Source organism: Portunus trituberculatus, chromosome 47 (assembly GCF_017591435.1).
Source record: "Portunus trituberculatus isolate SZX2019 chromosome 47, ASM1759143v1, whole genome shotgun sequence".
Taxonomy (NCBI): Eukaryota; Metazoa; Arthropoda; class Malacostraca; order Decapoda; family Portunidae; genus Portunus; species Portunus trituberculatus.
The window spans coordinates 5,795,624-5,819,396 of NC_059301.1; the positions used below are offsets into that span (position 1 = coordinate 5,795,624).

General features: G+C 38.0%; 1 long non-coding RNA gene across 1 annotated transcript; it reads left to right on the forward strand.

Annotated features, from left to right (window-relative positions):
• Positions 1–6,696: 6,696 nt before the first annotated feature.
• Positions 6,697–23,062, forward strand: LOC123520544. Its single transcript, XR_006679302.1, has 15 exons — positions 6,697–6,735; positions 8,408–8,476; positions 8,662–8,704; positions 10,085–10,124; positions 12,365–12,473; positions 14,341–14,390; positions 14,933–14,986; positions 15,366–15,404; positions 15,646–15,685; positions 15,862–15,903; positions 16,114–16,155; positions 20,588–20,643; positions 21,751–21,837; positions 22,308–22,349; positions 22,577–23,062. It is a non-coding gene; the product is annotated as an uncharacterized LOC123520544 (long non-coding RNA).
• The last annotated feature ends 711 nt before the right edge of the window (positions 23,063–23,773 follow it).

The window sequence follows — 23,773 nt, forward strand, 5'->3', positions numbered from 1 at the left end:
GCCAAGCTTAGTGCAGGAGATATGGTTGCGCAAGATGTATTGTACCATGCTCGTTGCTTGGCTGCACTGTACAAGAAAGCTTCCACTGCTGAACACGCTGAAGACAAGGAGGAGAAGATGAAACTGTTAAGATCAATCACGGACTTGTCCTAGCTGAGCTTATTTCATATATTGAGGAAAGCAAGACAGATGAAGCTGTCTCACCAGTGTTCAAGTTAGCAGATCTTTCTAAACTTTATTCCTCGAGACTGCAAGAGCTAGGTGTCGCACAGAGCAGCCGTGTGAACTCGACACATCTAAAAAACAGAATCCTTGCCAATTTTCCAGATCTTAAAGCCTACAAAGAGGCGAGATATCCTGCTAGCCTTCGACGAAGATATAGGCAGTGCTCTCACCAAGGTATGTGAGAAAGAATATGATGATGAAGCAATAACTCTTGCAAAAGCAGCACAAATTGTCCGTCGGTACATGCTAGAGAAGAACGCTTCATTCACAGGTTCATTTGACAGCGAATGCCAGACACAGTCTGTGCCACAGACACTGTTGGCTTTAGTAGCCATGATCCACGAGGGTCCAAGCATCAAGTCCCAGTCAGGCTCCTCTGGTAATGTCTTCAGTCAAGCAACCCTCAGCGTGGCACAGCTGCTTCAGTACAACAGCTCTGTTCGTCGTGGAAGTGAAAGCAGTGGAGTCCGTCACAACAAGGCCAGAACTTCAAATACATACCTGCCGACGAAATAGCATCTCGCATTGGTCCTGAAAGAGCCACTGCTCTACCTATGTTCCATGCTTACACAGGGTGTGATGTCGTCTCATCCTTCACCAGAAGAGGGAAGAAGCTAGCATGGCAGACCTGGAATGCCTTTGATGATGTAACAGCCACGTTTGGTCTCCTGTGCGATGCTCCTGGAGAGATAGATGATGAAGCTATGACCATGCTGGAGCACTTCACAGTCTTCCTGTATGACCGCACCAGTGACCTGGACAGCATTGACGGTGCGCCAGCATCTCTTCACCAAGCGGGCATGCCAATGGAATCGCTGCCGCCAACGAGAGCTGCACTGGTGCAGCATGCCAAGAGGGCAGTCTACCAGGCTGGCCACATCTGGGGGCAAGCCTTTACTGCCGCTCCTGCCCTTCCATCTCCAGGAGACTGGGGTTGGACAGAGCCACCAGACTGGAAGCCACTGTGGACTACCCTTCCTGAGGCCAGCATCTCCTCTCGAGAGCTGCTGTGCTGTGGCTGCAGAAAAGGTTGCAGAGGTCACTGCAAGTGCAACAAGGCGGCCTTGAGGTGTACTGCTCTCTGCCAGTGTGGAGGTGACTGTGAAAACTAACAGTGACACTCACTGGGGCTATCGGCTGAGGCTCGGGTGTGTACGGTACTGGACCGTCAGTGTATAGTTTGTGTAGTAATGACATTTTGTACCCCACTCTTTGTGTATTGAGTGTATTGTACGAGTGTATTGTGTACCACTATGTATTACCTACATATAGGGCTCAAGTTCGCGTAACGGTTCAGCTTTGTTTACGTATTTTTTGAAGTAGGTTGTCCATATTCAACATATTATTAGGCCTTTCTCAGGGTCAGCAACCGCCTGATGACGGTCGGAGATTGACTCGACCGAGCGATACTATGGTAATAAAACTTACCGAGGACAAAAATCCGAAAAAATATGATGTTTTGGGTAAAAAAGGGGTATTTCCCCTATTTTCGCAAAAATTGTCATTTTAAGGTCAACCAAGGTCATCATAGGTCATCATAGGTCAAATATGTAGTTACCCTCAGAACGTCATAATAAATATCTTATTAATCTGAAAGCATTTAATCCACTTTTAAACACGTTATGCTGACAAAATTACCCTGAATTAGGTTATGTACATTTTACTGGCGGCCATATTGGAAAATGGCTGCCATTCGCCTCCTGGGCAGAGTTCATGATGGCCCCATATCTGAAAATCATCATATAGGCCTAGCCTAACTTTCTGCCAAATGTCATGCTTTTAACCCAAAATGAACAATTTAGTCATATATCCGCCTAGCTATTGGGGCAAGGGTCTCCTAGTACTACCCAACAGTTCCATTGATGTAATCATTGTTGGTTACATCATTCCAAATGTTGGGATATAAAGGCACTTTAACAGAACATTACTGTCTTAGTGGCTTTAATGGAAAGATTTTGTGGTACATCATAACTAGAACAAGTATTAAACTTTATAGCCAAGGTTTGGTGGGTACTTTATATTTTTTCATGATATTAATCTTTTATTCTTGTTTCAGTGTCCAAGGCATTACTGGGAGGGAAGCTGCTGGTGCTGAAGGTTTGAAGGTGAGGGTCTTCAGTATTTTGCTGGTAAATTATTGTGAAATGATGCATTTATGTAATCTAATTGCTCGAAGTTTGTAAATATTCAGCCTGTTCCTTAAAAAAAGACGACCATTTTAATCCCTCAAATTACCACCCTGTGGCTTTAATCTCTTGTTTGTCTTAAAGTTTTTCAATATCTCCTCAATAGGAACATTCTCAAACCTGTTATTTCACAATCTCTTTTCTAAAGTTTTTCAATCTCAATAGGAACATTCTCAAACCTCTTGTTACTTAACAATCTCCTATCTAATTGCCAGTAAGGCATCCGTCAAGGCTGAACAATCTCCTATTTAATTGCCAGTTAGGCATCCGTCAAGGCTGATTTACTGATGGTCTGGTTTTCCTTACTGAGTCTTGGTCATCCTCTTTTATAGATTTCAATGAAACTTGCTGTTGCATTAGACATAGCTATCAAAAGCTTTTGATTCTCTGGCGCAAAGCTTTGATTACAGAGCTACCTTCCTATGGTTCCTATACTTCTCTCTGCGACTTGGTCATTTCAAGTTTTTCTGACTATTCTATTGCAGCTGTGGTAGATGACCACTGATCTTCTAAATCTATTTAACAGTGGTGTTCCTCAGGGTTCTATCCTATCACCCACTTTCTATTATTCATTAGTGATCTTAACCAAACTTGTCATATCCACTCTTAGGCTGATATGTCCTTTCAGAGATGATCAACCCTTCAGGAAATAAACTGATCATGCAGGGACGCCTGACTTCTGATCTTTCAAAGATTTCTGATTGAGGCAGTGAACACTTAGTAGTGTTCAATACTTCAAAAACTTAATTCTTCCATATATCAACTTGACAACTGCCCATACAACTATACCTTCTTCAGTGATACAGCTGTCCCTCTCTTTTGCAATGAATATCCTTGGTCTGTCCTTTACTCATAATCCTACCTGGAAATTTCACATCTCATCTCTTGCTGAAACAGCTTTTATGAAGTTAGGCATTCTGAGGCATATCCACCAGTTTTTATTGCCCCTTCTAACTGCTAACTATGTACAAAGGCCTTTTATGCCCTTGTATGGAGTACTCTTCATGTTTGTGGGGGGCACTTTCACACTTGTAGTAGGTAGAGTGGAATCAAAACTTTGTCTCAACTTTTTTCTTCAGCCTTTTTCTCACTGCTGGAATGTTGGATCTCTTGTTATCTTCTGCTGTTTTCATGCTAACTGCTCTACTGATCTTTCTGACTGCATGCCTCCCCTCCTGTGACCCTGCTGCACAAGGCATTTTTTCATCACTATCTTGCTGTAACTAATGCAAGTATTAACCAGTACTGTCATTCATATTTTTCTCTGGTAACTCCATGCCTGTTTCTGTATTTCTGTCTTCCTACGATTTTGACTTTTAAGAGGGTTTCAAGACATTCATTCCTAATGGCGACAGTTTTGAGGGATAAAGTTGTTGCATTCTTAGAAAGTAACATAATAAACGAATCACAACATGGATTTAGAAACAAGCGGTCATGTTTAACAAACTTGCTCGACTTTTCCATGATATATATAATTTGTACGACAACACCAGAGTGGTCGATATCATATATCTTGACTTCCAAAAGGCTTTTGACAGAGTGCCACATAAACGTCTTATCAATAAAGTAAAAGCGCATGGTATAACTGGTGACATTGCAGCGTGGATCGAGGATTGGTTGTCTGATCGTAAACAGTGAGTTGTGATCAATAGTAAATCTTCAGGCTTGATTAACGTAAGCAGTGGCGTTCCTCAAGGATCAGTTCTGGGACCTATTCTTTTTATTATATATATTAACGACATTGATGAAAATAAATTGTAAGCTCTCAAAATTCGCAGATGACACAAAAATTGCAAACAGAATCGACGCAGAAAGCCAAAGACAATTTTGCAAAGAGATTTAGATACTCTCATCGAATGGTCAAACAAGTGGCAAATGAAATTCAATATAGATAAATGCCACGTTTTACACTGGAAATGAAAATCCTCAGGCGACATACAAGATGAATAATACCCAATGACGAGTGTGGACAAAGAAAAAGATCTTGGTGTCATTGTTTCAGCAGACCTCAAGCCTAGCAAACACTGTACTGAAGTCGTCAAAACTGCGAATAAATTAGTTGGTTTCATTGGACGATCTTTCACTTTCAAGTCTGAGAAAATAATATTAACATTATATAACTCACTCGTCCGTCCACATCTCGAATACAATGTTCAGTTTTGGTCACCGTATTACAAAAAAGATATCGAAAAATTAGAAAAATACAACGCAGATTAACAAAAATGATCCCAAGGCTGCGGAACAAATCCTACGAGGAACGCCTAAAGGAATTAAATTTATTTTCTCGAGAAACGGAGAGTAAGGGGCGACCTTATCATGCTTTACAAAATTTTTAATGGGTTTGCAAATATGAATATTCAAAAATAAGTATCGGTCAACCAGTCAAATGTCACCAGAAGCAATGGTTTTAAAATTGTCGGTAAGCGCTTTGTAACAAATGAAGCTAAACACTTTTTCTTTAATCGCATAGTTAATATATGGAATGGTTTGCCATCAAATGTTGTCAACTCAGGTACTATCGAAGCGTTCAAAGTTCGCCTTGATAAATACTTTGAATCTAATCCCCGGTTGTCGCTATTCATTTCCGAATAACTTGCTTTTTCTTTTATCTCCCGGGCCTCTGATCGTGGTTTAAATTGCCTGTTAGTTTGAATTACTGTCACCCTCCATACATGACACAGATAGCCTGGAATGAATGGTCACTACTTTTACTCTCGATCTGTGAAGGGCTGTGGATAGTCAAGAGCCCTGACAGTAGGGGACCATCATCGGGATTTAAAGGTACGGTTACACTAGCCACTGCTACCCATGGGCCCAGCCTTGGGCCTGGGACGGAGGCCAGCCTTATGCCTGGGTTTACAAGGCAAGTGGTTACACACAGCCCAGCCCCAGTCATGGGCACTCTTGATTTTGATCTTGATACTTGATGCGCCAATCTAAACAAAGCGCACCTCAAGATGGCTATGGGAAGGGAAGAGTGGAGCAATGTTGCTCAGGCCCTGATAACTTGCTATGAAGCTTATAAATATCTGGAGGAAAGAGACAAGGTACAGAAAACAGAATGGGTAAAGCCCTGGTTATGCAGGAAATAAAAAAAAATGTGTTCAACAACCTCTTCTCAAGTTGTTCTTGTGGTAGTCCTAGTGTTTGATGTTCCACAAGACCACGGTCCCTGACCTTCTCTAGGAGACTATATATGGCCTGTGGCCACACAATGGACTTTTCAACAGAAGCCATGGTTAAAACATTGCGCTGCGGCGTATGTTTGTTTACATCTGAGGATTTCCCAGGTCAAGCGAGAGATGTTTTCTAATAATTTGTGTGCAGCTAATTATAACTAATCATGCATGAAAAGTAAATAAATTGCGTATATAGTGATATATCTTGATATCTTATTATTTAGGAAAATTTGGGTTTAGTTGTTTGCGTGAATAATATAGTCTCTTAGTTCCTAGTGGTGTGCCCAGGCCTAGAGGTGGGGAGAAAACGGTCCGGTGCGTCCACGCAACTTTGCCCTGGGCTGGACGATTTAGCCAGGGCTGGGCGCCCAGCCCTGGCTAAATCGCCCAGCCTAGGGGTATCAGTGGCTAGTGTAACCGTAGCTTAAGGTACCAGGGGTCACCGCTGCAGGGGGTAACCATACAGTGTGCAGCGCCCTTTAAAGGGAAGTGCACTTTTACAGTGGTTGTATGGAGCTGGGGCCTGATTGACTGCTGCCTCTCTTGAAAGCGCCAGGCAAGGTTGCCCCACCACCTTTTTGACTCCACACTGTGTTTACATACATACTACACTACATTGCATACACGCACAGTTAGCCCAGAGTGAACGGTCACTACTACTACTCTCGACCTGTGACGGGCTGTGTTTGAAGAGGGCCTTGTTAACCATTGATCATCATCGGGAACTAAGTACCAGGGATCAATGTTGCAAGGGGTTATCAGCGTACGGCGTCCCTACAGGAAAAGTATGCTATCTCAGTGGATTGAACGGAGCTGGGGCCTGATTGACTGCTGCCTCCCTAGAAAGTGCCAGGCAAGGCTGCCGCACCACCCATTCGACATACACAGTGCATCCACGTACACAATGCACACACAACATGACATTTACCAAGCGTTAACACTTTCCCCACAAACACAAGTAGTCAGATGTAGATTACACATTTCCTTTTCACTCTCTGCTAAAATTCCATGTGATTTTTTAATACATGGTTTTGCCTTTTTTCCTGTCAGCCTCGGCTGGAGGGAGAGGTGGGTGGGGACGAGCCTTCTGCTTTGCTGGCCTGTCTCTACCACTGGTAGTTATTAGATACTCCACAAACAGCCTAGTAAGGACCTAAGGGTCTATTGTTTGTCTTCCTTTGTATTCCTTTGTATTTTGGGTCAATTTCTTAGTACTTTTTAAGGGAACCAGCACTGCAAGTGGTACTTTTTATTTTTTATTTTTTTATTTATTTATTTTTTTGCTGGCTTTTCCTGAAAAAAAAAAAAAAAAAAAAAAAGTATTTCCATCTTCCTACAACTTGACTTCTTTAAAGAGGGAGGTCTCAAGACATTTGTCCGTCTTCTGGCTGACTTGATTGATCTCTAAAGGCGGTGTCACACTAGCACTTTTCCGTCTTCTTTTTCTGTCAATTTTCTGACGACTGTCAACTTTTGCAGACGGTGGCCGTCACACAAGCTTGCTTCCGCCTTTGTCGCACTTGTTGATTGTAAACAAACGTGGCTCCTCATTCACCCCTGCAAGCTGCGGCTTTTTTTTTTTTTTTGCACCTTATAACGTAATCAGCTGTTCTGTGATCCCAAAGGCAACGGTGACCTCTAATACTCTATGAGAAATTCGTCAGTGTGTTTTGTCCACTGCTCATCTTGGCCAGCTACTTGGAAGTTGCCTTGGAAATATTCAAAAGCGTCGCACATTTGCACTCCCCAGGAAATGTACACAAACAACTGAGGAACTTTTCATTGCTAGGCTAGAAGAAAAAAATATGTATACAAATATATAATCAACTTTAAATTTCTTGTCATGGTAGTGGCATTCTTCCGTTTCACAAAAAAAAATTTTTTTAATAAAAGTGTTGATTAGAAACCATAGTTTTTATTTTGACAAAAAATTGGCGCTAGACGAAAACGATGTGTTCCGTCTGACTCAAGACGACAGAAAGAGTTGACAGAAGAGTAAAAAGAAGACGGAAAAAGTGCTAGTGTGACGGCGCCTTAAGAGAACTGGCAATTGAGTGGGGTTTTTTTTTGCAAGTTTTCCTCCATTTTACACTTGTTGCAATTGATTTGTAATAATTAACAAATTCAATCGGTCATTTGTGGAATATTTATTCATCTTAAATTTGTGATAAGTATTGGTGTAAAAGTTCAATGGTATCCTATAGTTAGGTTCCTGGATGTAGAACTTTTCTTGTAAAATTGGGATAATTTCCCCCAAATAATTATGCAACTCTCTCTCTCTCTCTCTCTCTCTCTCTCTCTCTCTCTCTCTCTCTCTCTCTCTCTCTCTCTCTCTCTCTCTCTCTCTCTCTCTCTCTCTCTCTCTCTCTCTCTCTCTCTCTCTCTCTCTCTCTCTTTTTCCAAAGCTGAATAAGTGGCACTACATCCATTGCCTCCAGTCTGGTGTCACTCTACTATTGCAGGGTGTCTCCATTTTGAGAAATGGTCCAAAATGTTAAATGCATGTAGTTACATTAGGTCATATATTATAGGGAAAAAAATTATTGCAGAGTATTTACTCTTGCTTGTCATTAATGGAATATGTATGTAATGTCCCCATCTTAAATTGGCTGTAACATGTTTTTGGTTACATGCTTTTGCAAGATTGGGAGAAAAATGGAGAATACCAGCAGATCCAGGCAGCAGAGCCTTGGTCTTCCTATACATCTCTCCTACACATGTGTATGTGTTCATTAATGTATAAATTGTTGAAGGATTTCACTTTGGTTATTCAGTTAATTAAAATATCAAACTGAAACTTTTGTTAATCTGTTACAGAATGTATAAGCAGCAGCTGGTGTCAAAGTATGTGAGTCTCCATGGGTGTGCAGCATATTATGGCTTAATGTAAGTGTTTCACATTGATCTGTAATGGTTGACCAAGTGAACTAATGGCCTTATCTATGATGAAATTTGACTAGAGTCTCTGAAAAACATTTGATGATACTTAACTGCTGAGGTGATGTATGGTATGTGAAGGTTTAATGATGAGCTTCGCCATGTATATTTATAAAGGTTTCCTTTGTCAACAGGCAATGTGGAAGAAATACTCCTATCCTTCATCATCACATTCCTGTAAGTATATACATGTGTGTGTGTGTGTATATATATATATATATATATATATATATATATATATATATATATATATATATATATATTAGATAAGGCAGTTTAAGTAGGGTACGGCTAAGGTCAAACAGGTCCAAATGGGGACAAATTATATCAAACTTTCAAACTCCTCCAAAGCATTTGGTTTCATTTGCTGAACACTTTTCATCCAATTTGTGTTCAGCAACTCCATCAACCCCAGGAAATTACTGTATTTGATGACTCATAACATGCACCTTTTCTCCATAAAAAGTCTCACGAAATAACCTTGCGTCCTATGAAATTTAGTATTGAGTGGTTGGTGGTAACGGGCTCAAAAATCAAACCCCAGACATCTTTGCAGATGTAAACAAAGTGATAGGTGGTACACCACAAACCAACTCTTTCATTCAAGGCACCAATATATAATAGGTCATACTTGCTAGTAATTTACATAGTGACACCAGTCAGGAAGAAATTCCTAAGTGCCCATGCACTACACATTTAATGAATCAAAACAAACAAAACGGTCAGTGTTGATCTTGACATAGGCAAGCTTCACTGTGTTGTTTAGTGTGATGCCATTACTGCTTGAGGTAAGACATACTTTCATACAATTAAAATTGCACCAATCTTTTAACATTCTTACCTTGCATACTTGTGTTGAAAAAAAAAAAAAAAAAAAAAATCATTAGCCTTGTAGTCTGAATCTGTCATACCAATGTCATATGCCAGGTATATGTATGCATCTCAAGTCAGCAAAGATCTAAGATTATAAATGCAAAATATTGTTAGAAAGTTTCCTTGAGTCCTTTTAGTGTTCAGTCAAATTAAACAAGCAGTGGGACATCTATGTATCATTAGAAAGCTTAGGAGTTGCTCTTTGCTGTGGTATAATTATTACAGAACAAACATATATGCACAAAATAAATCAATGGTAAAAAAAAATTTAGAGCAAGATAAGTTTAGAAAGTAATTTTTATTTCCTTCATTTTTTTTGCAAAAACACTCTCTCTCTCACCCCCCTTGTTTCAATGGTTAAAATCTTGCTACTCATGTATACATATGGTAAATGTCTTTCTTTGGTATTCATAGAAGATTTTAGTATGTTTTTTATTTTGATTGTGGAATTCTGATTTGTCTTTGGTATTTTTGCTGAATCCATGAAGATCAATGATGATGAGCAAAGGTTCTAGAATATTGTTTCATTCAGCTTTGTGTTAATGTGATGATAAAGGAGATTGGTTCGCATTTATTTTTGCTGAATTACTGATGAATAACTCCTGCCTGGCTGAGGCCTTATTGAAGACCCACAGTGGTGCTCTTGGTAGGACTGTACTTATGAAAATTTGTTGTCTGTTCTAGAGCACCTGAGGACCTGATGTGGGGACAGGAAGATATCCATGTGAGTAGCCCTTGCAGTACTTTCTTGGCAGTTTGAAGTTAATAAAACCCATAAGAGATGGACCAAGGTAATAGTGCGTTATTCTGAGGCAGGAACTGGAGAATGAGTAAGATTAAGTAACAAGTTGTATCTGCTATAGAGGAGTGGTGCTTGATTATACTATTTGTGGAAAAGGAAATACTAGATAGAAAAGGAATTCATCCAGGGGTGTGGAGTCGGATTTTCAAAAGTCCGACTCCGACTCCAGTAAATTTAAATGTTGTGACTCCGACTCCAGGAAATTTGAAGGTTGCGACTCCGACTCCGCTTTTTAGTACAATGATATAGTCTTTTTTGTTTTACATCAGGGATGATGGCCAAGGGAAAAGATTAAACAAAAAGCCCGCTAGTTGCCACACCCAAAAAAGACGAAAGTTAAGAGAATCAATTCTTACATATTTTTGAGTCCATCTATAATAAGTGTACTTGACGATTATATAATTATCATAAATTAATAAAAATTATCTTTATATGTAATGCTTGATTGGACAAATCCTCCACAAAGTCAATTTCTCCCAATTTTTAGGAATCTCCATTAAGTGGAATCTTAACTTGAAAATTTATCACGTAAAGGAGTTGGAGTCGCTCATATTTTTACCAACTCCGTCTGACCGCTTGCAATTCCGACTCCGGCTTCGGCCAAAAGTAGCTGATTCCTTGACTCTGACTCCGACTCCACACCCCTGAATTCATCAAATAAGCAGTGATTATCAAATGATTGATTTAATGTGTAATAGGGCAGGCATCCACAAATAGGTTCGAATCCCAACACATACCACTTTGAAGCTATGCCATTTGTCGAGTGGTTTAAAGTTACCGACATGCCACCGTGATAACCCAGGTTCTAGGTGTTTACACTGAAGATGTGCTTGGGTGGTGATACGAGTACCACTATAAAATTGCCTGCACCACTAAGGGGCGGAAGCTTAACAGCACTTCCCACATATACTCTTCAAGTATGCCTACAGGCGTTATAGGCCATGCCCCCCCAAAAAAAAGCCATGTATGTATGTATTATTGCTTTAGGTTCACTGGAAATAAGAGGAAAGTAATGGTGTACATACAGTATTGTATTAATGCATGTCCTGTACAGTGAATACTCATTACTTGAATTGAATTTGTTTTAAATGGTACTTGGAGCATAATAAGTTTGACTACTGATACCCATAAATCAGGTAATTCATTCTATACTTAGCAAAACCTTAAGTTTACAAAAATTTCAGTGTTGATTCTTTGTACAGTTTTGCAGTACTGTACTGTACTTCACTGTAGATTTCACCTTGCAATACTCAGCTGCAAGTTCAGTGATTCTTGCTCCTTTCTTGAATTTATCAATTATAATTATCTTTTTTCCATTCAATGGTCGTCACTACATTCTTCCTTTTAGAGTTAATCCCACCACTAGTAAACCTCTTTAGTGCCATTGCAAGTTTCTAAATTGAAAAACTACAAGACAACACAGGAGTATGTTGTTTTGGGACTAAGTTAAGTGGTGGCGGTAGGGAGAGAGAGGCCAGGGATTCCATGAAACTCTTGGACACGCTGCTAATATGTAAGATGTGTAAGTGTGCCCCTAGCTGATAATGGTAACCATGAGTGCATTAAATGTCATTAGGATGTTGTAATTTACTTCATATGCATGTTGCTAATAACTACACCTTCCGACGTGGTCTCTCTCTCTCTCTCTCTCTCTCTCTCTCTCTCTCTCTCTCTCTCTCTCTCTCTCTCTCTCTCTCTCTCTCTCTCTCTCTCTCTCTCTCTCTCTCTCTCTCTCTCTCTCTCTCTCTCTCTCTCTCTCTCTCTCTCTCTCTCTCTCTCTCCTTCCCCCCACCCTCATCCAAGCTTTACCACACAATGAACATGATTTTTTATGTACATATTAAATATTGCATGGAACAGCAAAAATGAATATCAAGAGAACAAATTTGTCCATGCTGCTAGCCCGCCTATTGGCAAGATGCATGGCCAGCGGATATTCAAGTACCAGCTATTTTCTTATGTACTGAGTTGAACTTGTGTTTGAGTATCGAAAAGTTTGACTTTCAAGACATTCGAGTATTGAGTTGGCACTGTAATTAATTAATGTCATTTACATCTTTGCCCTGAAGTTTGATGTCAACTTTCCTCTTCTCTGATTTCAAATTGAGGTCGAAGCAATTTTATCTGTTATTGCCAAGCTTAACTATCTTTGTGCTTTACAGATGACTTGCATTACTGATCAGAGCAGAAGTTTGAGATGGGAAACCATGAATGTGGCAAGGAAAGATTCCTGATGTAGAGTGGAACTAACTCGCTGGAAGATGATGATGGGTGAGTACTTCGGTAAAGTTCTACCATATTATATTGTTGGGTATTGGTGAGTTGTCATTAAGGAACTGATGTAAAAGTTTTTTTTTTTTTTTTTAATTGATTGCTATGAGCCATCAGCCTCAAAAGCTAATGCATTCTATTATAGGAAAGAATTTGAATGATTAATTCTAGTGCTGAAAGTTTTATATAGGTAGGCATGATATTTGAAAGTGATGGACGTTGCACATGAGTACGTTTTTTTTTTTTTTTTTTTTTTTTTATCAGATGTACACTAAACCATTGGTAATCAGCTGTTTCAATCTGTGTGACTCAAGCTCTTGCCCAATGGGAGAATAACAAAGATTAACCAGCAGATCCTGGCTTGAGCCTTGACCTCTTTAGATAATCTTTGACAACTATTTTACATTGTGTAGGACTAAATATTTTACTTGTAGAATTATTACTGAAGTGAATTACTTTTTCTTGTATGACATTATATATATATATATATATATATATATATATATATATATATATATATATATATATATATATTATATTATATAATATATATATATTTTTTTTTTTTTTTTTTTTTTTAATTTTTTAACTTTGTGTAGGACTATTTATATTTAACTCCTTCACTATCGATGACATACCATATTATGTCATACAAAATTTTCACTACCGAACTGAAGTAGTACATGCCTACGCCATTGCTCCAATTGGGCTTCATCTATGCTGTTTGTGTTTCTTTTTATGATTCAGTGACTAAGTGGCACCTTTTATTTTCAAGGACATTGGGTAAGTTGGCTTGTTGAAGGAAGGGGGGGGGCGTCGTGAGACCTGGCCGGTGGGCAGTGTGCCAGTGTCACGTAATGGCGTTGCCATTGTTATCCTTGAGTGATTCTGTTGGTAATCTGGATCTATTAGATGAATTACAGATTCTGAGGACAGTGAAACTCAATCAGAAGGCCTCATTAGTGACTCAGATGAGGAATATTTGCCAGAAAATGACAGAGTCCAGTAGCTCCAAGGAAGAAAGTGATGGAAGTGGAAGTGGTGAGGATAATGAGCGGCAACATAGTCCTGCACTGCATGTTTCCCTCCACACTTTTTCTCTTATCTGATCCCTTTGCTGACCAGCATCCTGGTACTGTTTCAATCCTGACTGAGGATTTTTCTGGCATTCATCCTGATGTACCAAGGAATGACATGAGTGTTTTGAACTGCTTCCATCTATTCTTGTGGTAGTCAGTGTTTGTGGACGAATGTCTGTACAGCTAAATTTTTCATAGACAACCCAATAATAAATCCCAAAAAGTTTGAGAAAAAAGTGGCTTGATGTCACAAGGGATGACATGAATGTCCTCCTATGTCAGCATCCCCAACAAAACATGGTGTGGGGGGGTGGGGGTTGTGCAGCGTGGGAGTGACGGAGTCGGTAGTGAAGGGATCAATGTACTGTAGTGTTATTTCCAATGTAGATTTTAAAATTTTTTTTTATTTATTTATTTTTATTTTTTTAGCCAGTTAGGGCTAATTATTTTAACTAGTGGAGGAATCATAGTTCTAAATTATGAAAAATTGCACTTTACCATATTTAGGCATTGTATTATTTTTGCCCCTCAAAAGTGTTATGTAGAACTTGTTAAATTTTTCAAATGCTGCACATGTTAAGTATAATCTACAAAGGAAACGGTTTCATCTGATAGTAATTTGATAACTTAAAAACTTGTCATTCTAATAGACTACATATGTCTCTGGTATCTGCTATATACTTCATGTATTTTTGTCATTACCATAAATTTTTGTAGAAAATCACACTTCCAGTATTTATTGTTACATGTTTTTGTAGATCATTTGGTGAATATTGTATTCTTTGCAGAAAGCAACTGAGGTGCTATGCTTGCAGTGGTTTTGAAGCAGGAGGAAAAAGTAAGTTTAACTACTTTGCTGTAGCAGAACATGCATGTCATTTGTCTTGAATTATGGGAATGTAATTCTTTTTGAAGATTGCATTTCAATTGCTTGTTTTTGAAGTTGGCTCTCAATGGTAGGTTATTTTTTGTAGATGTATAATCTGTAGTCTTCCATGTCTTATTACAGCAACAAAATAATGCCACCAGATTAATGTGTTTTCAATAATAAAATGTCACTGATTTAAGAATTTTGATGTCAATGAAATACGAATACATCAAGGGAAGGAAGAGTCGATACAGTAAATTGTCATACAGCATTTGTTTGTTAGAAAACCTGAATTGGCAATACACTGATAATATTGTAGATTTGCATAGTAAAGATACTAGGAATCATTTCTATAAGTATTGTATTTTGATCCTTATAAAGCTTAAAATAATGATGAGTTTTCATATTCCAACACAATTTACTTTGTTGATGCTGGGTGCAATTTAATCTTTTGTGTGTTAGTAATTCTATAATTTATTTTTCCTATTGATTTCTTTTTTTGCTTTTCCTAGGTTTTCAAATGTGCCAGTTGCTTCAAGCCAGATATATTGCCTGCTGTGCCTGAGGTAAGGCTTGCTCCGTTAGATGAATATCTTTTAAGATCATAGTCAGATTTGTGATGTAATATGAGTTATTTGACAATGTTTTTATTATATTATACTTCATTTATATTCATGTTAAATCCACCCTACTTGTCAGTTTTATAGTTCTTCCAACCTATTTCCTGCATTGGATCTGTACTGTTGAATGCTGATCACAAATTGATCTGTTCACTTGAAATGAATAGTTTTTGAAGTTTCAAGGATGACAATTATCGCAGACGGTCTTCAGACGTCCATACAACGCATTCTTTCTAACTGTTGAAATTGTTGATGCTGATTGTATGATTTTGTATGAGAGGAAGTGGTCCTTGGGTTTGTATTTCATGCTGGTTTTGTATTTCAGATTGTGTAAGAGAAAGTTGAGGCAGCAGCAGCATGGCAGGTGTGTACTGTATTTGTCTACATTCTGCATTGGATCTGTACTGTTGAATGCTGATCACAAATTGATCTGTTCACTTGAATAGTTTTTGAAGTTCCAAGGATGACAATTATCGCAGACGGTCTTCAGACGTCCATACAACGCATTCTTTCTTAACTGTTGAAATTGTTGATGCTGATTGTGTGATTTTGTATGAGAGGAAGTGGTCCTTGGGTTTGTATTTCATGCTGGTTTTGTATTTCAGATTTGTGTAAGAGAAAGTAGAGGTAGCAGCAGCATGGCAGGTGTGTACTGTATTTGTCTACATCTAAATTGTTGCTAATGGATATATACATGATGTTTACTAAACCATCTTTCGGCTGAAGCTTGATGTCACTCCTTTTTACTGATTACTATTATTATTTTGTGTGTGCTTTAGTTGAGATGTATAGATAATAAGTTTTATTTTCTGTCTTTGCAGGTTCCTTTTGCTTTGAAACTGGAAGTTAATGAAGTTAAGCAGGTATGCGCATTGTATTACTTGATCATAAACTCAACATCTTAGGTTATTTGTCTACATCTAAATTGTTGCTAATGGATATATACATGATGTTTACTAAACCATCTTTCGGCTGAAGCTTGATGTCACTCCTTTTTACTGATTACTATTATTATTTTGTGTGTGCTTTAGTTGAGATGTATAGATAATAAGTTTTATTTTCTGTCTTTGCAGGTTCCTTTTGCTTTGAAACTGGAAGTTTATGAAGTTAAGCAGGTATGTGCATTGTATTACTTGTAGATCATAAACTCAACATCTTAGGTTATAAGCCTAAACTATAATTTCTATAGAGATGAATTTTTATCCAATATGATATCTTGCAATGTTATCTTTATCTTCAGGCACATCCTAATCCATTAATTACTTAAATAATCAAGTCCCTGTCCTGCAGTGCCCATTATGTTCATTGTACATTGGTCACATTCTTGTGTTAAGTTCTATCAGATTGGTTTTGATGTTTGTCATGTAGATTTCATCCTCTATACTTATGTTTTATTACTAGCCAAAAATGCTCCAATTGTCATCTAATCCAGGGCTGGGCAAACTTTTTAAGTGCAAGGGCCATATTGAAATTTATAATTTGATGAGGCCACACAATATGAAAACTACAAATAATTTTTGATAGACAAAATGAAAGGCTTTTAAAGAAAGTCATTCACACACATGCACACCAGCAGGTAGTAAAAAGAAACTTACAATGTCATTTGGTGTTGCTTGGGAACTTTCAAATTTACTAACATTTGGCACACTGCATGCCTGAAGGCCATAGTTTGCCCACACCTTATCTAATCATTTGGTTGATTGTGATGGTATACAATGTACAGTAGAGACTCAATACTCAAACTTAATTCGTTCCAAATGGCTGTTTGTGTATCAAAATGTCCAACTATAGATATAATACTGACTATTGATACCTATAAATCAATTAATTCATTCTAATCTTATCAAAACCTTAAGTTTACAAAAATTTCAATAATTTTTTTAATGATTTGATTTGTGCTTACCTGAAATGAAGGCTGGTAATGGATAGTGTAGAAGGGTGGGGGGGAGGAGAGAGGTCATCGGAGGACGAGTCACCATCCATGAAACGTCTTTGTAGCTTTTCTCCTTGTGTGATTCCTGTGAACCCACTAGTGGAGGGCTATTGCTGATTTACACTTGCAGTCTCACTAAATTCCTTATTTTCACCACAAATAAGCCTCTTTGGTGCCTAAGTTTATAAAGGAAAACTAGGAATGCAGAAGAATGCTTTTTTCAAGACTGGCAGGACTATTGATGTGCGCTGGTATCCAGTATACCAGGATAATGTCGGCTGCAGGAAGGGAGAGGACAGAGTTTTGTTTACAAGCGTGTGTGGCTGTTCGATTACCAGATATTTTCACCACTAATAAGCCTTTGGTGTTAATGTAAACTTGTACAGTCATACCTCGCCCAACATGAGAGTTACGTTCCTGAGCTCATTGTGCACGGCGAGATTCGTGTTGAGCGAATAATAAGCCCTATGGGAAAATAGGGGTCACGTTCCCAGATCCTCCCCCAAAAAACTTTTTTTTTTTCAGACTAAAAAAAAAAAAAAAAAAAATGAAGTACCAAACACATTTTATTTAACTACAGTACTATACCTTGTTCATTTAACCTATATTCCTGGCGCCGAGGCACTGATTGGCTGCACCCCTCTTGCTAGCACCCACGGAAAGGCTGCCTCGTATGACCAGCGAGAAATGTTTTTATTTTATATGCTATAACTCACTTCATATAAGGGATAGCCAGATTTGATTAACACCATAAGACTCAGCAGTGACTGTACTATCAAGATGTATTGTAGAAAATTAACAAAAAAAAAAAGATAATGGTATTATGATGAGTTGAACTGTGACAATTTCATAGAAATGTTTATATCCTGTTTTGTTTTGCTCGTTATTTTTAAAGGATGTTCATTGAATGCTGAAATACATTATTGCATTGTAAAGGAAAAACTCATGAACACGATAGTGTTATCAGAATGTAGGTAAACCTCCACTTAATGAAAACATTTGTAGCCACGTTACTTGCCACGGCTTACGGCGAGCTGCTCCATGGTAGTGATGATCCACCCCCTTAACACCCCCGACTCCCCAGCCCAACACCACCGACTCCCCAGCCCACCATCAACACCATGGAGCGGCTCGCCGTAAGCCGCGGCGAGTAACATGTGGCTACAAATGACTGTTTTCATTAAGTGGAGGTTTACCTGCACTGATAACACTATCGTGTTCATGAGAGTTTTTCCTATATGATGCAATAATATATTTCTGCATTCAATGAATATCCTTTGAAAATAACGAGCAAAACAAAACAGGATATAAACATTTTTATGAAATCATCGCAGTTCAACTCATCATAATACCATAATCTTTTTTCTTTTGTTAATTTTCTACAATACATCTTCATTGTACAGTCACTGTTGAGTCTTATGGTGTTAACCAAATCTGGCTATTCCTTATATGAAGTGAGTTATAGCATATAAAATAAAAAAAAATTTCACTGGACATAGGAGACATAGCCTCTCCGTGGGTGCTAGCGAGAGAGGGGTGCAGCCAATCAGTGCCCAACTTTTAAACCCGCCTCAGCGCCAGGAATATAGGTTAAGTGAACAAGGTATAGTACAGTAATACTCCGCTTAACGAACAGGATAGGGGGTGTCAAAGCTGTTCGTAGAGCGGAAATTCGTTAAGCGGACGTAATTTTCCCATAGGAAATAATGGAAATGGGGGATGCATTCTGGGCTGATCCCCAACATACCACATGGGCAAAAAAACAATATATATATATATATATATATATATATATATATATATATATATATATATATATATATATATATATATATATATATATATTTCTATTAGCTTTTTACAAGCCTTGCCCCCAAGAAAGGATTGTTTTGTAATGCATAAAGTGAAATCTTATTGTAATGCATAAAGTGAAATCTTAATGGAATACCAAAAAATAGAGCAGAGATGAGATTAGCCACAAATGAAGCGGGAGACTCGTGGCCACTCGGCCGCTTCTTCTTGTTACCCTTGTAGCTTGCATGTTACTTTCACCATGATGTTTGTTTCCACTCCTCTATTGCCTGCTATAATGGATATCATATCTTAGTATTCATATGCTTATGCCTTGAGGATAACCTGGACTCCATGGCAGTGAGTGATAGTGAATTACTAATGAAATACCGCGGTATTTCACTAGTATACGTGAGATTCATGTTTGGCGAGGTATGACTGTAAATGAAAAACTACAGACCGTGCATGAGAATGTTATTTTGATGACCGCGGCAGCACAACTGATGGAGGGGAGGAGGGAAAGATCAGGGAGTCTGTTTACAACCATGTGTGTGGTCGTTTGACTATCAGGGTTTTTTTTTATTTATTTTTTTTTTATTATTATTATTATTATTATTATTATTATTATTATTATTGATTGGAACTTCTGCATTCGAGTATTGAAAAGTTCTATTATTAAGACATTTGAGTACTGAATACTATGTCCTGTAAGCACTGCTAAAGTAATCGAGTTCAAAGATATATGTAACATAATGAAAGCGAGTTTCACTTGTATTCAAGACTTATTGCATAATATGGAAAGTTCTCCCTATTCATCCTTCAGACTGTTAGATGTAACATGTTTGATCAGCATCTTAGGGAATAACAACACACAAGAATCATTAGTTAGTTTAAACTAATTCTGATTTGTGTGACATGTGAATATCTACAGTATAGTCAAACCACGCTCTGGAGTCACTTTGGGTGTGGACGCTGTGGTAAATCCCCGGCTCGCCACTATGCCAAATCAGCCCCAACACATCACTTTGTGTCATTCGTCACCTATTTACTAATTATTCTTATGTTTTATTTCCCATTAAATACTTTTTTAGATTCAATTAGGGTTTGTAGTGTTATGAATGCACTGTAGTATTGTAATATAGATAGTAACAATTAGTATACATACATAAATAGCATGACACGTGGCAACGCTTTTTGCGTGGTTGTCAGGTAGGTCTGGGAAGGCAGGCAGGTCAGGGGTCTGGGATTAAGGTGTGTCAGGGTCATTCATTCATCACCTGGCCACCCACCCAGCAAGATGGAAGGAAGCGTCACGAATCATGGTGGACCAATAGGACCAATACACAGCCGAGAGAAGGAACTTATATACAACGTATATAACTATTTCCTAGAACCTTGACTTATACCTCAGTGGTGATGTGGAAAATAAGTCGAAAGCAGAATAGGTATGTTACATTATTTAGAAAGTTTTTGATAGTTTTCTTTACCCTTTTCTACAAAATTATGCAGAGAGAAGAGAGGTGGTGGGGTGGTGTAGGCTTAAAAGGGTCAGGCGATCTCTAATCCTTTTTAATTGCCCTAGTACTGGGAGAGATTTGGCAACGCTGTAGCTGGGAAGTCCCCTTTTCCGACCCCACCCAAATTGACTCCAGAGCGTGGTTTGACTATAATTAGATGTGGGCTGTGGCTGAATGTTGTACTGGAATTTCTGTTCATGAACTTTCAGGGAATTAATCTTAAGGTCTTGTACTTAGGTTTGTGCTCATTCACGTGTTGCTTATTTTATGATTACATATTTTTTTTTTTTTTTCTTTTGTTCACAGGTATTTGCATTTGAGTGAACTGATAGTCTTGGAAGGAAGTGATAACTCTGTTTCAGGTAAGGTTTATTCAATTAAATTTAAATAAGTGCCTTTAAAATTTTTGTTTAACCTCCTGTCACTAAAGTAGGGTTTGTTGCTATATATATTGCAGATGAATTATGGATACTAAATAAATTATTGTGGCAACTGAAGATCTGTACACCATTTATCTGGTTAATTAACAATTATAAAGTTATTGGTTATGATGACTAATATGTTCAAACTTGACAAGAAAGGAAGTTTCCAAATCTCATCTTTGAAGTTTCCAAATCTCATCTTTGAGAGCTGTGGACGTGAAACCTTAAAAATTGATGTCAAGAATTCCTTCAGATTGTATAAATTTTTCAATCTCGTTTCAGACTAAAATACAGATTGAATTTCCTAGTGAAAGTAAAGTTAGATAGGTAATTAGCATTCAATATTGTTTTATGTTTGAATCTGTGTTGAAGAGTTAAATTATACAGTAATCGCTAGCATATCTGGAATTCGCTACCATCCAGAGTTGGCCCCAAGCTTATTCAAATGTACCATGTGAGTGATCCCTTATCCTGCTAGGCTGCAGCACTTAACTCTCATGCCCTCCTGCTCTTACTCGCCGACAACTAGGAGTATTGACGGTGCTGTTCAGTGAGTTTGTAGCGTTCTTTGTCATTTCAGCATGGCAGGAGTGTACGTACATTCCACCACCACTTAGTGGCATCACACTAGCACTTCTGTCGTCTTCAACATTTTGTCATTTTTAAACTTATGTCAACTCTTTCTGTCGTGTTGAGGCAGACGAAATGCACCATTTTCCTCTGGAGTCAATTTTTAGTGAAATTAAGATCTATGGCTTCTTATCAACAGTTTTATAATAAAATTGATTTTCTTGTTAATTGAAATGATGCTATAATCCCGCTTTAACGAAGTTTTATCCAGGTAATTATTTCCAAGTCTATATATATATAGACTACGAGCTATTCATGAGTGACTGTATGGTTGTTGTTTAATCTAAGGATGATTTTCTTGCGATTTTGATCTTCATGAAACCAACCAAAAAATCACAGAGTCTGACCATGTCAATTAGATGTCGATGATTTCAGTAAGAAGCATGCATGTGGCTGATAGTGTCAAATTTCTTTCAGGTAGACTGGAAGGCTACACATCAGAGGTTGCTGTCTTATCAAAGTGATGGTAACTAGTCACAGTGGGCTTGATGAAACTCGTGAATGGTAAGACTTGATTTAGAGTATATGTACTGTATCTGACCTAGGAAATATGCATCAGCGCGCAATACTCCATGTGGTCATCTATATCACAGTGGAGCAATATTAATGATGCTAAAACAACGCAAGTCTTAACCCCGCTTGTTGGAGTTGTTCCTTCTGGCTTCAAGACATTCTACAGTTGCGTGCGTGTGTATGTGTTTGTGAGAGATAAATATTTGGAGTAAATTAAGAAAAAGAAGGAATTTACACTTCATTGAATAAATAATTTATTGCAATTGATGGATTTATTTTTTGGATTGGACTGCAGTTAGTTTGTACTAAGTGGTAGTATTTAGTTGAAGGTTGTAAAAGCATTAGCTAAATGCTTTGTGCTTGACTAGTTATGAGAAATAGTTGTATTGCTTGACATGCAATCACAAGAACTTGAAAGGTGGTTGATTTTGTTTAAATGCTTTTTTATCCTCCTTCCTCAGATTGGAGATACAGTTATTCGAGGTGGAGAGATTGAGATGCTGGTAGGTAAGACTGAAAAGTGACGTGGGGCACATCAGATTGCATTTAGAATTTTCTGTTTTAGAAGAATTCGTAAATCTGAACATTGCACTTGGAGTAGGCTGATTTTATGATGATTTCTTACCTACATTGATATTAATGAAGAAAAATTTATACTGATACCACTACATACACAAAGATACAGAGTAGTATTTAATACATTTTAAAATTATTGTTGTGATTCCTTCAGTGTGCTGACATGCCTGGTGGACATCACTCCTGACAGTTAGGAGCACACCACAAAGCATTGGAGAGGTTTGTTGAATAAAAGATAAGTTTGAAATGCCTATGTTGATTTATATTCTTGAATATATCTCAAACAAATCTCTCGACGGTCTTCAAACCAATGCATTTTAATTTGTTGAAGTATTTGTGCCCTGGTCCTGGTTCACATTGGTGACTTAACAGGGATGCCATTTAATTTAAAAAAGACTGCAATATGGAGACATGCGGTAATGATTTATTTTATATCTAGTGATGTGTGTACCATATATTTTTTTGCAAACCAGAGCTTCAAGACACTGGAAATAAGATATTTTCAACTTATCCATGTCATATTTTAAGCATATGAATTTTATGCATGCAAAATTAAGTAAGAATGTCTTAATACCACTGTTGTCTAAATCTTGGTAAGATTAGGAAGTGTATGTGAAAGCAACAATAAAACATGATTGCATATTTATGTATAGAATTATACCTTTGCATATTCTTTATGTATAAAATTAAGCCTATGAATTTAAGGTTCATGATCTTAGCAAATCTGTTTTGATAATGGTTTATAGTTAGACAAGAACAAAGGATTGAGTGAAAAAATAGTTGGGAAAAAAAGCTTGTAGAATGAGAAGAGGGAGATTGAATGGTAAGATTTAGTATGTAATGTCAGCAAGTAATTCTAATAACGAGTGCTAAAAAGCCTTGCAAAAATGAAGAGCATCTTATGTTCATGTAAATCTTAAAATGACAGTAGTGAGGGCGTTTGGCAAACTAGCATTTTTTATAGTGACTGAATGAGGTTGCCCATTGAACCCGTATATCGTCGCTCCTAACACCATGGCAGCTCTGGAGATCCACTTTTCACCCCAAGCCGATCGGCTGATTATACTAAAACCCATCCGTACCTACCCATAGGGCGTTGGCCATATCTACCGTGAGACTATGCCAAATCTCCAATAAAAACAAACTACTCACTGTCCTGTAGTCAGCATTATCAACAAAAAACGTTCTCAGAACATTCAGAAACCTTAAGTGGTAGATGATATAAATAATTGTCATATACGAAAATAAATTAAGCTAGTTCATATACATGGACGGTGATGTGTCATATCAGGTCAGGCGACGTTGCCACTCACGACCCAGGTGGAATTTCCCGGGGAGGTTGGGGGGGTGA